This window comes from Canis lupus, chromosome 19, assembly GCF_003254725.2.
Source record: "Canis lupus dingo isolate Sandy chromosome 19, ASM325472v2, whole genome shotgun sequence".
In the NCBI taxonomy this organism is placed as follows: domain Eukaryota; kingdom Metazoa; phylum Chordata; class Mammalia; order Carnivora; family Canidae; genus Canis; species Canis lupus.
In genome coordinates this window covers 20,700,547-20,718,471 of record NC_064261.1, presented here as the reverse complement: position 1 = coordinate 20,718,471, position 17,925 = coordinate 20,700,547, and the positions used below count along the sequence as shown (strand labels likewise).

Genomic DNA, 17,925 nt, shown 5'->3' with positions numbered 1-17,925 from the left:
AACTTTACATCCAAACTCAACTGAATACACATTCTTCTCAAGTGCACATGGAACTTTCTCCAGAATAGACCACATCCTGGGTCACAAATGGGGCTTGAACCGATACCAAAATACTGGGATCGTCCCCTGCATATTCTCAGACCATAATGCCTTGATATTAGAACTAAATCACAACAAGAAGTTTGGAAGGCCTTCAAACACGTGGAGGTTAAGGATCATCTTGCTAAAAGATGAAAGGGTCAACCAGGAAATTAAGGAAGAATTAAAAAGATTCATGGCAACTAATGAGAATGAAGGTACAACCATTCAAAATCATTGGGATGCAGCAAAAGCAGTCCTAAGGGGCAAATACATCGCAATACAAGCATCCACTCAAAAACTGGAAAGATCTCAAATATAAAAGCTAACCTTACACATAAAGGAGCTAGAGAAGAAACAGCAAATAGATCCTACACCCAGTAGAAGAAGAGAGTTAAGGGGATCCCTGGGTGGCGCAGCGGTTTGGCGCCTGCCTTTGGCCCAGGGCGCGGTCCTGGAGACCCGGGATCGAATCCCATGTCGGGCTCCCGGTGCATGGAGCCTGCTTCTCCCTCTGCCTGTGTCTCTGCCTCTCTCTCTCTCTCTCTCTGTGACTATCATAAATAAATAAATTAAAAAAAAAAAAAAAGAAGAGAGTTAAGAAAGATTCGAGCAGAACTCAACGAAATCAAGACCAAAAGAACTGTGGAACAGATCAACATAAACAGGAGTTGGTTCTATGAAAGAATTAATAAGATAGATAAACCGTTAGCCAACCTTATTAAAAAGAAGATAGAGAAGACTCAAATTAAGAAAGTCATGAATGAGAAAGGAGAGATCACTACCAACACCAAGGAAATACAAACGATTTTAAAAACATATTACGAACAGCTATAGGCCAATAAATTAGGCAATCTAGAAGAAATGGACACATTCCTGGAAAGCCACAAACTACCAAAACTGGAACAGGAAGAAATAGAAAACCTAAACAGGCCAATAACCAGGGAGGAAATTGAAGCAGTCATCAAAAACCCCTCAAGACACAAAAGTCCAGGGCCAGATGGCTTCCCAGGGGAATTCTATCAAACGTTTAAAGAAGAAACCACACCTATTCTACTAAAGCTGTTTGGAAAGATAGAAAGAGATGGAGTACTTCCAAATTCTTTCTATGAGGCCAGCATCACCTTAATTCCAAAACCAGACAAAGACCCCACCAAAAGGAGAATTACAGACCAATATCCCTGATGAATATGGATGCAAAAATTCTCAAGAAGATACTAGCCAATAGGTTCCAACAACACATTAAGAAAATTATTCACCATGACCATGTACGATTTATCCCCGGGACAGAAGGCTGGTTCAATACTCATAAAACAAACAATGTGATCCATCATATCAGCAAGAGAAAAACCAAGAACCATAGGATCCTCCCATTAGATGCAGAGAAAGGATTTGACAAAATACAGCATCCATTCCTGATCAAAACTCTTCAGAGTGTAGGGATAGAGGGAACATTCTTCAACATCTTAAAAGCCATCTACCTAAAGCCCACAGCAAATATCATTCTCCATGGGGAAGCACTGGGAGCCTTTCCCCTAAGATCAGGAACAAGACAGGGATGTCCACTCTCACCACTGCTATTCAACATAGTACTGGAAGTCCTAGCCTCAGCAATCAGACAAAAAAAAAGGCATTAAAGGCATTCAAATTGACAAAGAAGAAGTCAAACTCTCCCTCTTCGCCGATGACATGATACTCTACATAGAAAACCCAAAAGCCTCCACCCCAAGATTGCTAGAACTCATATAGCAATTTGGCAGTGTGGCAGGATACAAAATCAATGCCCAGAAATCAATGGCATTTCTATACACTAACAATGAGACTGAAGAAAGAGAAATTAAAGAGTCCATCCCATTTACAATTGCACCCAAAAGCATAAGATACCTAGGAAGAAACCTAACCAAAGAGGTAAAGGAACTATACCCTAAAAACTATAGAACACTTGTGAAAGAAATTGAGGAAGACACAAAGAGATGGAAAAATATTCCATGCTCATGGATTGGCAGAATTAAGATTGTGAAAATGTCAATGTTACCCAGAGCAATGTACATGTTTAATGCATCCCTATCAAAATACCATGGACTTTCTTCAGAGAGAACAAATTATTTTAAGATTTGTGTGGAATCAGAAAAGACCCCAAATAGCCAGGGGAATTTTAAAAAAGAAAACCATATCTGGGGGCATCACAATGCCAGATTTCAGGTTATGCTACAAAGCTGTGGTCATCAAGACAGTGTGGTACCAGCACAAAAACAGACACATAGATCAATGGAACAGAATAGAGAACCCAGAAATGGACCCTGAACTTTATGGTCAACTAATATTCGATAAAGGAGGAAAGATTATCCATTGGAAGAAAGTCTCTTTAATAAATGGTGCTGGGAAAATTGGACATCCACATGCAGAGGAATGAAACTAGACCACTCTCTTTCACCACACACAAAGATAAACTCAAAATGGATGAAAGATCTAAATGTGAGACAAGATTCCATCAAAATCCTAGAGTAGAACACAGGCAACACCCTTTTTGAACTCGGCCACAATAACTTCTTGCAAGATACATCCATGAAGGCAAAAGAAACAAAAGCAAAAATGAACTATTGGGACTTCATCAAGATAAGAAGCTTTTGCACAGCAAAGGATTCAGTCAACAAAACTACAAGACAACTTACAGAATGGGAGAAGATATTTGCAAATGACATATCAGATGAAAAGGGTTAGCATCCAAGATCTATAAAGAACTTCTTAAACTCAACACCAAAGAAACATACAATCCAATCATGAAATGGGCAAAAGACATGAAGGGAAATCTCACAGAGGAAGACATAGACATGGCCAACACCCACATGAGAAAATGCTCTGCATCACTTGCCATCAGGGAAATACAAACCAAAACCACAATGAGATACCACCTTACACCATGAGAGTTGGGAAAATTAACAAGGCAGGAAACCACAAATGTTGGAGATGATGCGGAGAAATGGCAACCCTCTTACACTGTTGGTGGGAATGTGAACTGGTGCAGCCACTCTGGAAAACTGTGTGGAGGTTCCTCAAAGAGTTAGAAATAGACCTGCCCTATGACCCAGCAATTGCACCTCTGGGGATTTACTTCAGAGATGCAGAAGCAATGAAACGCCGGGACACCTGCACCCACCTGCACCCGGATGTTTCTGGAAGCAATGTCCACAATAGCCAAACTGTGGAAGGAGCCTCGGTGTCCATCGAAAGATGAATGGATAAAGAAGATGTGGTTTATGTATACAATGGAACATTACTCAGCCATTAGAAATGACAAATACCCACCATTTGCTTAACGTGGATGGAACTGCAGGGTATTATGCTGAGTGCAGTATAAGTCAGTCGGAGAAGGACAAACATTGTATGTTCTCATTCATTTGGGGAATATAAATAATAGTGAAAGGGAATATAAGGGAAGGGAGAAGAAATGTGTGGGAAATATCAGAAAGGGAGACGGAACATACATACTCCTAACTCTGGGAAACGAACTAGGGGTGGTGGCAGGGGAGGAGGGCGGGGGTGGGGGTGACTGGGTGGTGGGCACTGAGGGGGGCACTTGACGGCATGAGCACTGGGTGTTATTCTGTATGTTGGTAAATTGAAAACCAATAAAAAATAAATTTACTAAAAAAATAAAATAAACATTTTCTAAAACAGACCAAAGGCTTCAGGAACAAACTACATTTCATTATGAGAGAGAGTTCTGAGTTTACAGGTAAGCATGCCTGGGACAATGCTAAGAATTAGCATATAATGAGGGGGCATTTCCCATCCAGAGGATCTAAGAACTTCAGTTCAGAGTGTCTTAGGAAGTTAATAGCGTTAAATGAAATACAGTAGAGCTGCATATCAAGCTAGGAGAAAATCTAGGATAATACTTCATGGTTAAAAGTACCTTGACACAATCCATTAAATGGCCCACCTAATACATCATGTGTAGCTTACATATAGCACCATAAATACTAAAGGGTGAAATTTATGGATTTTAGACTAAGGGCAGTTATGTTAAAAGTACACTATACAAGTCCATAATAGGCACGACTCTTTTGTGAGCACAGTTTGTGAGTCTTATTCTTCTCCACGGGAGATCTAACATAGTTAGAAACAAACTACCTTATACGAAACTAGTTCAATATAGTTAGAACTCATTGAGTCAAGAAAACAAGTTTTGGAAAAAAAATCTATGAAAGTGGAAGCAGTTTAATTCATACTTACCTGTCATCTTTTGCAGTCTTGTCGCACTCAATATCAAACTTCCACCTTTCAAGGACTTCACCGCTTTCAATATTTGAGATGAATACCACCAGTTTCTGAACTGAACACTTGTATAACCAATCTGCAATACAGAACAAGGCATCTTTTTTGGTTCACTGCATTACAAAGTAACTCTTCCCAGGTCTCACTTTCTGCCCTTAGCAAATTCCTACCACTGGTATTTTGGAACTCCTCCAACCTGTACAGAAAACTTGCCTCACAATAACCTAGCTCCCGTTGTCCAATTCTCAGTATCCGTACCAGATGTAGTTAGTACTGAATGCTAAGCACAGAGTAGTGAACATGCAGTATACTCTAATCCAAGGTAAATTCCAGAAGATGAGCATTAATCTAATCACTGCAGCAATAAATGCAAATTTTTAATTGTAATAAATGTTAAGAAGGTGCAGTATGTGATCCAATGAGAGAATATAGGAAAACTTGACTCAGGGAATTCTCACTTGACTTCAGTTCTACACTTAAATACCATTAAATATGCAAAAGATTACAGAAAAGGGTACAGGTCTAAAATACTGAAAAGCGAAAAGTATCTGACCAGAGGATTGAAAGGGTAATACAAATACAGTTAAGAAAGGGAGAATGAACAAGGTCGGTTTGTGCAAGATACATAGGGGCCAGACCACGCAAGGTCACATGGGGTAAATTAAAGAACTTATACTTCAAGAATCAGGGAAGTCATTACTGTGTCTGAAGTACGGTGTGATGTGATTAAACTTATATTTCAGAACTATCCTTTAGGCTGTGATGTGTGGAAAGTAGAGTGGAAGTAAAGAGAGGATCTAGGGATGCTAATTGATTAGTAATTCAAGCAAGAGGTACTGAAGGCTTATAGAAGGATAAATTGGTAGAGATGGATCAGTATAGGTAGAGTCAAGAGATTTCATAGATTTTATTTATTTATTCATGATAGAGAGAGAGGAAGAGATACAGGCAGAGGGAGAAGCAGGCTCCATGCAGGGAGCCTGATGTGGGACTCGATCCCAGGTCTCCAGGATCATGCCCTGGGCTGAAGGCAGTGCTAAACTGCTGAGCCACCCGGGCTGCCCTAAGGTTTTATTTCTAAGTAATCTCCACACCCAATGTGGGGCTGGAACTTACAACCCAAGATCAAGAGTTGCATGCTCTACTGACTGAGCCAGCCAGGACCCCCTTAAATTTAGTTTTCAAGTATCACTAGGTTAGCCACATGTGGATATCAAGGGAGCCACTTACTATATGAGCAAAGAGAAGACTTGGGTTGGATGTATGTTTATGAGTCAACTACACAAAGATTGTTAGTAAAGTTATGTATGTGTCAGAAGTCATCTTAGAGATTATAATAAGGGGGCCTCATAATGAGCCCTGAATTAATCTTGGAACTTGGGATAATATACTCAAGAATACACAGTTTTGTTTTTTTTTAAGACACAAAAACAATCTTGTAATATTTAGGACTTGTGGGCCACCTAGGTCTCTTGCATAGTTTTTTAAAAACTAGCCTTTAAAAATCTGAAAACACTCAGTTTGCAGGTAGTACAAAAATAGGCCACTTGCTGGATATGGGCCATCAGTTTGCTGACCCCTTGACAAAAACCAACCTTGTCTCAATTTTGCTCGGAAAAGGAAGAGATTGGGTAGTCACTTAAAGATCTGGGGTGGGTGGAAATTTTTTTCTTTTAAAACTGAAGACAAATGAAACCAATGAAAATATCTCAAAACAAAGAAATCAGAAATACCAGAGAAGAACTAGGGTAGATTCCTTAAGAAGGCTAGAGGGATGGGGATTCAAAGAGATTGAACAATTTGCCTCTAAGAAGAGCAATTCCTCCATTCTAACTAAAATAAAAGGGACAAATTAAATAGGAAGGTCTACATACAACTGAGGTGAAATGTCCTAAGTGTAGTCTTAAAGGAGACAACCTAAAAACCAGTAACTTAGGCAGGGCTTGCTTCTTCATCAAATTAAGGTGACATAGATTCTTAGTTACTTCTATGTTTCAGGCTAAGTAATCTGAGTATCGCCCTGGGTGATTTAGCCCTGAAGATGATAAAAACACAATTAATAGAATTTTAAAAATAAAGCCTCTTGAAACAAACAAACAAACAAAATATATATATATATATATATATGACTCAGGTATAAAAAAATTACTGTAATTTTTTTTTTTGGAACTAGTTTTGGAAGGTGAAATGAGGAGCCAGGGAGAAACATCCTATAACACAGAAAAATTAGAAGTGAGAATCCTAAGTAGAGAAAAACATGGGGGAAAAAAGAGACAGAATAGATGGAGAACAAGTATCCATTCAACAAGTATTCAGTAATTTCTTGAGCTAAGAAAAAACAAGGGGTGTTCAGTTAGAAATGGCTAACGGACAGGCAGGATTTTAACAAAGACAAATGAAGACAGTAAGACATTAAAAAACTTTATTGGGTATTCTATTAGTAGTATTTTTTTAAGTTTAGTTCCCAGGCTGGATCCAATTTCATTTTCATTTATCTTAAATGACGGTTTTAAACTCTAGGCAGCTATAGAAAATATATCATATTAAAAATATGTAGTGGATTTCTCTCCAATAATAAACATCATCATAGTTATGTAAAATTCCAACTTGTTCCACCTGGCTACACGAACTGCAAAAATCACTTCAAAAGGAGTTGATAGAGATTGTTTTGTGAAGCCAGATCAGATTCCTAACATCAACATATTTAACCCACTCAAAATGTGGTAGGGAAGAGTGGACTTTCTTTCACTTTATTATTTGCTTCCTTCCGATGGAGAATCACTATATTTGAGATTGCAGTGTTCTACACCTCTTTGTATAGAGCTGAAAAATGAACACCAAGATGCCAGAAAGTACGGGTCCAAGAAGACCTGCAAAACTCAAATTGGTTTTCAACAATTAAATACCTTTCACTTGTCCACTACATGATTGAATTATTTTATGAGCTCAGGATCTGTTGTTATAAGCAAGGTGAGTCCGTATTTCTGCCCTCTGGTAGAGGTTTCAGATGGATATATGCCACGCTGATATAAAATGCTGTTGATGCCAAATGCTGAAAACAAAAGGAATGTTAAAGTTATTTCCACTTTGTAACTCTGGAAAATAAAGCCTATTTAGATGTGGCTGCGGTTTCATTCATGGCATCAAACTGAAAAAGCCTAAACGTGCGTTTGTGCGTGTCTTGCGGAAAGCAGAGTAGGGGAAAAGTGCCACTGAAAATCCTTAAAAATGTTGCTTCTAAATCAAAAGAACACGATACCTGCGTTTATGCGGAAATAAAAATGCCAAACTGCATTAACCTAGCGTCCAAGTAGAACTACAAGCTCAGGGTAATGCAAGCCCCAATTCAGGTTACGTGATCACAGGGTGTGGAAATAGGCTTTTGCGTCTGGATTAGCAATTGATTGATTAACCGGTCGGATGCTCCAGAGCAAGCCTCTCCCTCACTTTTCCCTCCTCTTCTCCTGCCAGAGTCTATCAGAGGGTACAAGCATGGCCTGGTCCTAAATCTAGCCCATCGCCCTCAGTACCGGAATCAAAGCTTGGTGGATGGGCTGTTCAAAGTGCACTGGGCTCCACCGCTCGGGGTGGTGCCGGGCGGCCGGGCTGGGCGGCCTGTGGGATCCGCAGTTTCCCGCAAGGCTGCTGGTGCAGGGGCGCGGCGCGAGGCAGGCCGGGCAGCACCTGGGCTTCCCGCTCCCCCAGGAGCAAGGCGCCTAGATTAGATTCTCCAGCCAGGCGGGCGCTGGAGCAGAGCCGCCCCCCACCCCCGGCCCCCGCCTCCGGGCCGGCCGGGCCTCCAGGGCCGCTGGCCTCAGCTGTCCCCGCCCTCTGGCCTGCGGGAGGGGGACTCACAGAAGAACTGGGCCACGATTTCCGCCTCTGCTCGCGGGAGAGCTGCGGCGCCACGGCCAGGCCTAGGGACGAGGGAGCGCGCTGCTGCCCGGCAGACCAGACGGCGACCGCACGGCCTCCAACGGTTCCCGCCAGTCGTTTGGAAAGTAACGACGCTGCTCCCCGGGGCCTTCGCGCAGGCGCGACGAGCCTCTCGGCCCGCCCAGCGCCAGTCTCCCCGCTCGCCGGAGGGGGCGCCTCGCGCAGGCGCAGTGGGTAGGCGTGGTCAGGCGCTTCCGGGCTGTCGGGGCTCGAAGGGTCCTGGCGGGCACCTGGAATTGTGGTCGCGGGGCCGCAGCTGAGGCGAGAGGACTGCAAAACCTGGCTCTGACGCCCGCTCCGAGGCCTGCGGAGTGAGGCCCAGGATCCCAGTTCGGCAGTTTCAAAGCGATTTTTTTTTTCAAAGCTATTTTCAAAGTGATGTGAACTGCGCGCCGGTTGCATCTTAACGTGGCCCCAGGGACCCCCCCCCCCCCCGCAAACTTTTGCTTAGATGCTTCGAGCCAGTCAAGAAGCCGCCTGCGTGGCACCGAGCACAGCTGGAGAGGGCCTGGTGACTGTCTGCCCGCGCAGCTTTTAAGAAATTGGGGGCGGCCCGGGCGGCCCAGCGGTTGACGCGCCTTCAGCCTGGGCCTGACCCTGGAGCCCAGGGGTGGAGTCCGCGTGGGGCTCCCTGCGTGGAGCCTGCCTCTGCCTCTGCCTGTGTCTCTGCCTCGCTCTCTCTCTTTCTCTGTGTGTCTATCGTGAATAAATACATTCTTCTCAGATTTAGAACAAACTTGCTTTATGACAAGATGTTGGCCTCAAGAATAAAATAACACTTAGTGATTTGAAAGAAACCTTTCTATAAGAATAATGATTCAAAAAAAAAGAAGAAAAATGATTCAATACTTTGTCCATGTAAAAAATTAATATGCAAAGTGAATGTAAATATAAATGGTATCCCTATAATAGTTACAAGGATATGAAATATGTAATGTATTATGATTCAGCTTTTCATTTTGATGTATTTCACATATACTGATAGCTTGGAAGCCATTAAATACATTTTTCCTTCATTTTACTTTGAGCTGAATTTAAACATATACCCTGAATTTTTAAGAGGTGTTATTTCACATGTAAACAGTGCCATCTTCTGGCAGTTGAAACTATTTGTGTATTGACCTACAATTCATTATGGATTGTACTGTCGTTTTCTTGGCAAGTAATGTGTAGTTTAACGAATAAAAACCCATAATCTTGGGGCATGTGGTTGGCTCAGGAAGTTAAAGTTCCGACTCTTGGTTTTGGCTCTGATCATGATTTCAGGGTCCTGGAATTGAGCCCTGTATGGGGCTCAGAGCTCAGTTCTGAGTCGGCTTGAGATTCTCTGCCTCTCCCCCTGCCCTTCCCACTCATGCATACTCTCTAAATAAATAAATAAATAAATAAATAAATAAATAAATAAATAAGTCTTGGGGGGAATAACTTTAAACTAAAATCAGTTGATTTTTTTTAAATAGCCTTTAAAAATAAAAGCATTCATTACCATGTCTTTAAATTGATAAAATTTAAAAAGGGATTAAGTCAGGAACTCTAGATTCTACTACTAAATATTCTAACTAGATATTGAATCTTAAACTCATCACATATCTACTCAGGACCTCAGTCTCCTCAACTGAGGAAATAAGACTCTTCAACTGTTCAACTAAGTCATTAATTAAGTTACTTTCAGTCTAAAGTTCCACTTGATTTTTAGTTTAAAAATTTCATTTCTGGTTTTAGCATCCCAATATTGAGTGTAGGCCTGTTTATGACACTTTTTCATAGTTATCTCTTTTACTGATGTGGTTTTGTCTGGTTATGCTCTCTGCTTGAATTTTCTACAGAAATAAATCTTAATTTATATTTATCCTTCTCATTGCCCAAATAGCCTTCTCCTACACATTAGAAAGACATCACTGAATTGTAAATAAAACTAAACTGAAGTAACTGAAAACAAGTTTTTAAAAACTTTCATGATGATTTAAATAAGATGTCAATGTCAAACCGAGCAATTAAAATAGCAAAGACACCTCTCAGGGATGCCTGGATGGCTCAGCAGTTGAGCATCTGCCTTTGGCGCAGGTCCAGATCCCAGGATCTGGGATGGAGTCACATCGGGTTCCTTGTGGGGAACCTGCTTCTCCCTCTGCCTCTGCCTCTCTCTCTGTGTCTCTCATGAATAAGTAAATAAAATCTTAAAAAAGAAAAAAAGAAATCTCTCCAAAGCTTCTGGATTCTTAAGTGTTTACAAAATAAATAAGAAACAGAATAGGCTCAAGTTTGGGCAGTTCTTCCTAACATCCCCATAGATTTTACCAACACTAGCCTGTATTACAGGCTTGTCCCCTCGGATTTATTTAGTGTACCCTTCTTCCTTTGAGTCATTAACTCAATTTTCAAAATATCTTGTTCTAATACACATATACCTTCTTATTCAAACTCTTTGGCATCCATCTAGTCTAGGCTCTCAACTTCCTAGGCCTGCATTACTAAAATATCCGTTATGGAATATCTGAAAAGCATAAAAGCTTTTCTAAAAGTAATGTAAGGATCATCTGGGATGCTGGTTAAAGTGTGTCATCTCCTATACCAGCACTGTCTGACAGAAATTTCAGATGAGTCACAAACGTAATTTTAAATAGTCATGTAGTCAGATTCAAAAACTAAAATGAAACAAGTAAAATTAACCTGATGCATGTGAAAATATTATTTCAATATGTAATCAATTAAAAACCATATCAGTGTGAAACTTTACATTCTTTTTTTTATACTAGTCTTTGAAATCTGGTATTTTTATAATTGTAGCATATCTCAGTTCAGACAAGCACATTTCAAGTGCCTACGAGCCAGCTGTGGCTAGTGGCTATGGTACTGGACTGAATCAGATTCGAAGAAAAGAGAATAAAAGTCAGGAGTCTACATATAGCAAAATACCCAAGTGATTCTTTCACACTCTCAAGTTTGAGGACCACCACTCTAGACTGACCTATATACAATCCACTCTACAACCACTATTGAATTTACACTTCAAAAAAATGCCCCTTTAATTATGTCAGTTCTAAGAGCCTAGAAATCCCTGGTACATCCAACTCAGGTGGATATTTGAAGCTCCCAAAATGTGGCCTCACCTCATCCATCCAACCTGCTCTCCAATTTGAAAAGGTCTTGGGTTCTTCCATGAAATTTTCCTAGGCAAATAGTCAAATGATCATTCATTCAACAAATATTGATGGAGTACCCACTAAATCTCATCATGGATCCTCCATGGTAACAGGGAAGATATAACACAAATCATTACAGAAGTATTACAATGTCATCGTTTTCATTGTAACAATGGAAGCATTGCTTTGAAATAGTGCTCTGAAATGCTAGGAGAATGCATAAGGGCAGGATCTTATAGTCCTGAGAGGCCAAAGGAAATTTCTAGAATACAGTTACATTTAAGTAAAAATCAATCAATCAATTAATTAATTTGAACAGGCAGAAATTTCTAGGCAGCAGTAAGCACATTATGAAAAGCCCTGAGATGGAAAAGTGACTAAAGGAATACGCAGATTGGTAAAGTAATCTGAAAGACAGCCATAGAGTTAGGCAGAAGCCAGATAAAGCCAAGTTTATGAGACTTCAATTTTGGTTTTTTTTTTTCAAGTGTGCATACTTAAACAAAACTAGATTACAAACTCCTCCAAAGGTATAGACCTGGTCTTCTAAACTTAAATATTTCACATCTCCTCATAGCGCACAAAAAAAGTATTTAATAAGGGATGTCTAGGTGGCTCAGCGGTTTAGTGCCCACCTTCGGCCCAGGGCATGATCCTGGAGACCCGGGATGGAGTCCCATGTGGGGCTCCCTGCGTGGATCCTGCTTCTCCCTCTTCCTGTGTCTCTGCCTCTATCTCTCTGTGTGTCTCTCATGAATAAATAAAATCTTTAAAAAAGCATTTAATAAGTGCTTCTTCTATACATGAAAAACATACTTTGCCAGCCTTTTAAATTCTAGAATATCCAAAATTATACCAAAAATTATTTATATATTCAGATAAATGAAACCGAAGAAAATTTTTTCCTTAAGTGCTGAGTATCGATATAAAATTCCTCAGAAAGAGAAACAATTTTTATTTGTAGTAAGCTGAGCATGTGGCTCTACCGGTATGATGCCTGAGTTCTGCCTCTAAATTCCTGGTGGAAGGAGTGAAAAGATGGTGATTTAAACACACCTGTGTATATACACAGGTACAAAAGACTAAAGGGTGTAAGGAAAATATGGTAGGGCTACTTGACCTATTACCTATGATTCAAACTGATCAATATATGGTAACACTGTCATAGGCAGCATTCTAAGATGGCAGAAAAATCCATGGCCTCTAAAGTTCCACTTGATTTTAGCTTTAGAAATTTCATTTCTGCACATTTTAGATAATCTCTGTTTGAGTGTGGCCAGAGCCCATGACTATGATGGGATTCACTTCCCGGATTAAATTCGTCAAAGGTAAAAAAAAAAAAAATCATCAAAGGGGAAATTAACTGACTAGGTCTAATCCAATCAGATGAATCCTTAAAAGAGATCTCCATGAAGTCAGAGAGACTCACAGTATGAGAAGGTCTATGGAAGAGCCATCTGGCTAAGGCACAAGACTCCCCTCTGGCCAACGAGCAAAACAATAACGCCAGTCCAAGAAACACAAAGTTATTAATTCTGCCAACAACCAAGGGGCTTGGAAGAGAACCCTGGATCTTCTGGGTTGATGGATGCAAGTGGATGAGATTCCACTTGCAGAGACACCTGTATTTCAACTGCGTGAGACTCTTAAGCTGAGCATCCAGCTGTGTCACACCAACCCCTGATCTACCCGACCATAATAAATGTGTGTTAAGCCATCAATTTGCAGTAACTTGTCATGCAATCATAGAACAGTAAGACACTAGGGCATTTCTCATTTAAGCAAGTAGGATAGCATGTCTGGTAGGTAGTTTTCGAGGCTTGAGTTTTACAAATAATATTTCTAGCTCCTTCAAGGACTACACTGTTTTTGCAATTGACATGGATTGTGCGCTCTCTTCCAAGCTTCTCATCCTAAGGTAAAATCCGTGAATTCGTGGGTCAAAATTCCCTGACAACTTCTTCAGTGTGTCTGGGCCTGTTTGGTGGGGGAACTTATTCCCGAGCAACTTATTCCCGGGCACAGAGGCTGCCCCTGCGGCTCCCGGCTGACAGCACAGGACAAGGGCTGCGGCTCACCCCTTTAACCCCAACCCGATTCCTTTGTTTTTGAAGAAGAATAATAAATGCATTTACTAAATTTTGAATAAGATTCTTGTGCACCTAGTTAATAAATTAACAATTATGTCATTTTGGGGAATTTGCTTTTTTCTTTTTAAAATATGGATGTTGTTATAAACATTTATTTCCCTTAGATATTTCCTGCTAAGAACTTTCTTTGATTGTTGGCCCACATGTTCAAAAAAGTAGCAAAACAAATTTGAATCATGACATTGTATTAATAAGTAATGGTTTAATAAAGTGAACAAATATATCTCCATACTGGAATAATTTATATTTTTTAACAATCCAGTTGCTTATACAGAATATAATCTTTAGTAAAAATTAAGAACCAAGTATTATTGAGAACATATTAATAATTCCATAAGTTCTTATAAAGAGCAATATGGGTTGTTTCTTATCAGAAAGTATTACCATGTTTTGTTATGATTTTGTTTTGATATTTTAATTCTGTTATGGTAATGGCAAATAGTCACTTAGAAGTCTTTTCATGGCTCAACCATGTTAGGTACCAAAGGTATAATTTGAAAGGTAGGTGATAATCTTATTCATATTTAATCCCCGGAGACTGTTTGATGGAATGTGTATGTGTGTATGTATGATGTATATATGAAGAATGGGTTCTGCAGTCAGTTGGATTTGACAGCACAGTGTGTTTAAAGTATAATTGAAATTCAAAACAACTTAGAACAGTTTCAGATATAGAAACTATCAATACAGAGCCTCTATGAAAAATTAACAAGCCATGGTTGTTATTAAATTAATAAAATAGATTTAATTTCCTAAATGATTTTATAATTATATACTAAATTTGATCAAACATCGTTTGCCCATGATACATTTTTAGCTTATCGTTTCTGAATATTTTGTTTGTAGGGTTATTTTTATTATTTATCTATATGTAAGTAAAGGTGAATTGGTTCTGGTAAATCTATCAACTAATAGACTAAGATGTTATCTGAGTGAATGGAAAGATACTTGTTGAGCTTTACAGACAAAATAAAGAAACCATACCTACGGGTCTTTATCAAATATTTGTGAATACCAATTTATAAAATACTTATGAGAAGAAAAAGCTTTGTGAAAACATGGAAAATCACTTTACTTTAAATTTATATTTTTTTCTCTTTGGATAAACTTGGTTTTTTCAACTGGAACAATTCTCTTATAACCTGCCTTGTATTTATAACTCATTCAAACAATGTAGTAGTCAAGCTATATTTATCAGGTTACAGATCAGTCATGCACATTAATTCTATTATTTCTGCTGGGATTTCCCCCTTAAAAATTGAATATGACAGTGTTTTTTATTCTGGAGTAATGTACATAGTCTTTAAAACATCAACTGACAACAAAAAGACTTACTGAACCCTAGAGTTTTTGGTTTAGTGTTGGAGATCAAGTGGATTAAAAGTTAAATGATATATTTTTATTATTCCTTGGTCTCAGTATAGTTATAAATAAAGATGCTAACTTTTCACACTGAAATAGATGGCAATCATCTTTTGACAGGTAGTCTTTTGGATGATCCAGAATATACCTTTTTAAGCTTGTGTTACATTAGTATCAAAGGAAACTTGAAATGAAGTTTCATTAATTTCTAGGTCTCCAAGAATATTCTTGCAGACCCTAGTATGAGACACAACAGGCTGAAGCATTTAGATATTCACAGAATTTTGTTATTCTTAAAAGTGATGATATGAGTTCATATAATTAAACAGTTATTAATAAGATAGGTTCCTTTTTAGTTTTGGAATTTTACATCAAGATTCTTATTAAATTTGAGTTATTTTTATTTTCCATTGAATTAATAAGAAATTATAATATTTAGCTCCTAAGGGCAGCCAAATATGCTACTGTAATACAGCTAAACATCTTAGGGACTTAGGAAGTTCTGTGCTTCTATCCCTAGGATGGCTGCCTGCCTTAGGATAATGATAAGGAGTATGGGAAAAGCAGGCCATTACTTAATGCCCCAAGTACACTTGGCACTTGAAGGAAGGTTGCTTGAAGGACTCTGGAAATGTGAATATACCTGCCTCTTTTCTTTCTCAAAGATCTTGTTTAAAATAGTGTATCCCATTAGTAACAGAAAAAGTGATGAATATACACCAATATGGTTTATTTATCTCGAAATTATAAACATTTCCAGGCTATTAGGCACTTGTGCTATCTATTATACTTTATATATATTTAAAATATATATTTACATGTGTATTTCAACTGTTATATTTTATATATGTTATATTTAAACATAATAAATAAATATATATATTAAAACATACTAAAGTTAGAAATTGGAGAACGATGAGATAAATGTTTCTTTTCAAAATGATTCTTGTTGGAGAGCCTGGGTGGCTCAGTTGGTTAAGCATCATTGGTTTCAGATCAGCTTGTGACCTCAGGGTTGTGAAGTCAGGCCCCAAGTCTGGCTCTGAGCTCAGCATGGAGTCTGCACCAGGCTCTCTCTCTCTCTCTCTCCTTCCCACTCGGTTCTTCCTCCCTCCTTTCAGGCTCTCTCTCTCTCTCTCTCTAAAATAAATAAATAAAATCTTTAAAAATGACTTTTATTATAACATTGAAAGATAATTTATTTTTACTTTCACTTCATGTATTAGTAACTATATTAAAGTGTATGTGGTTAATATGCCTCACTTTTTTAAAAGTTGATTTAATTATTTGTAAAGAATTATTTAAAAGTCGGATACTGAGTTTGGTTTATTTTAACACCAAATGTATTTCAAATGTTATATTTTTTGTTTGTTTTTGAATTTTTTTGACCATTAAAGTTAAAAAGATAAATTACAAAGATATGAAGATGAAAATGGAAAAAGTTCATTATTGACTTATTATTTATTTTTATTTATCTGTATTTTTAATTTTAATGAATGTATCTAAAAAGAAAGAATTAATCAGTTTTGACCCATTTCTTAAAAATATGAAAATACATCTTTCTATTAGTTTAGAACTAAATGTTTCCCATCTTTTAATTGCCTTTGGAAATAATTTGTAATTTAGAAAAATTATAAACAAGTTAGAAAAATTTGTTTCCAAGTTTTTCAATTGTACAGGTGAAGTTGTTTTTTTTTATTCGTAGAGACACAGAGAGAGAATGAGAGTCAGAGACACAGGCAGGGGCAGAAGCAGGCTCCATGCAGAGAGCCTGACATGGGACTCGATCCAGGGTCTCCAGGATCATGCCCTGGGCTGCAGGTGACACTAAACCGCTGTGCCACCGGGGCTGCCCCTGTTTTTTTTTTTTTTTTAATAATTGATACAACATGCTCTCTCAGCAGCATGACTGTCTTTTGAAAAACATTTGCTCATTCATTTAAAAAAGTCACGTTTTCTTTAAAAGAATATTTTGGGTGTTAATTTTTCTGAAATTCTTGTCAGATAGCCCAGTACCACGTGTTACCTCCATAGAGAAAGGGTGAGCAAACTTGAAACAGTTGACTTTCATTTCCTCAAGATACCAATAGTGACCTGTAACTTTCTGATGTGTAGGCTGCTTGAGGGTGCTGGTGTCAATCCATTTGTTACATTTTATTACAGTTTAGTTTATTTTCTTAGATTAAAAAAATCAACCTAAGTAGAAGTTCTAAGAGTTCTTTGTATACCCCCAAAGGACTGTTTTTTTGTTTTGTTTTCTTTATAAAGATTTTATTTATTTATTCATGAGAGGCACAGAGAGAGAGAGAGAGAGAGAGAGAGAGTCAGAAACACAGGCAGAGGGAGAAGCAGGCTCCATGAAGGAAGCCTGATGTGGGACTGGATCCCAGGTCTCCAGGATCATGCCCTGGGCCGAAGGTGGTGCTAAACCACTGAACCACTGGGGATACCCACAAGGGATTGTTTTGTACACATATCTCACTTTGCAAATCATTAGTTGAAAGTATGTGTACAGAAATCCTATTGCCTGAAGGATAGGCATCCTGAGTTGGGGATGGTAGTGTTCCCTGCTTGCCCCCACTCTCAGGTAGACATGAGAAATTGAGAGACATTTTCCTTCAGGAAGCAGCTTGGATGACTGACCTGCCTGTGTGGAAAGTTGAGCTATCATTTTCCATGTCGCCTCTGCCAGACCAATCCTGTGAGGAAAATACATTATTTCTTTGGGAAAGGGTGCCCCAGACTTTTGGACACCATTCATTTTCCACTTAAGCTTACTGAAGGCACAGAATAAAAACCCTCTTATGAGTTTCAACAATTCTCATGTGGTAAAAGTCCATTTGGATCCCGTAAAATAATTTTACTACTGGTAGCACAGAGGTGGAATGTCATGGGATCATCTAAGGGAGCAGCAATCTCCAATCAGTCTACCAAAAGCATAGTTCATGGGCACATGCGCCAGAAAACAATAGAACTTG

At 38.8% G+C, this 17,925-nt stretch overlaps 1 protein-coding gene across 13 annotated transcripts in view; it reads right to left on the bottom strand.

Annotated features, from left to right (window-relative positions):
* LOC112668321 (rho GTPase-activating protein 20-like) overlaps positions 1 to 8,451 on the bottom strand; it is a 111,572-nt gene extending 103,121 nt beyond the window's left edge. For 6 of the 13 annotated variants that reach the window (XM_049097101.1, XM_049097102.1, XM_049097100.1 and 3 more), the window contains exons 1-3: positions 8,212 to 8,447; positions 7,263 to 7,408; positions 4,315 to 4,435 (exon numbers count right to left, since the gene is read on the bottom strand). The gene's annotated coding sequence lies outside the window, so the exon portion shown is untranslated. Of the gene's footprint in view, positions 1 to 4,314; positions 4,436 to 7,262; positions 7,409 to 7,886; positions 8,119 to 8,211 lie in introns of those variants that run through there. The other 7 variants (XM_049097107.1, XM_049097106.1, XR_007403786.1 and 4 more) reach the window with 6 other exon arrangements.
* Between the last annotated feature and the right edge of the window lie 9,474 nt (positions 8,452 to 17,925).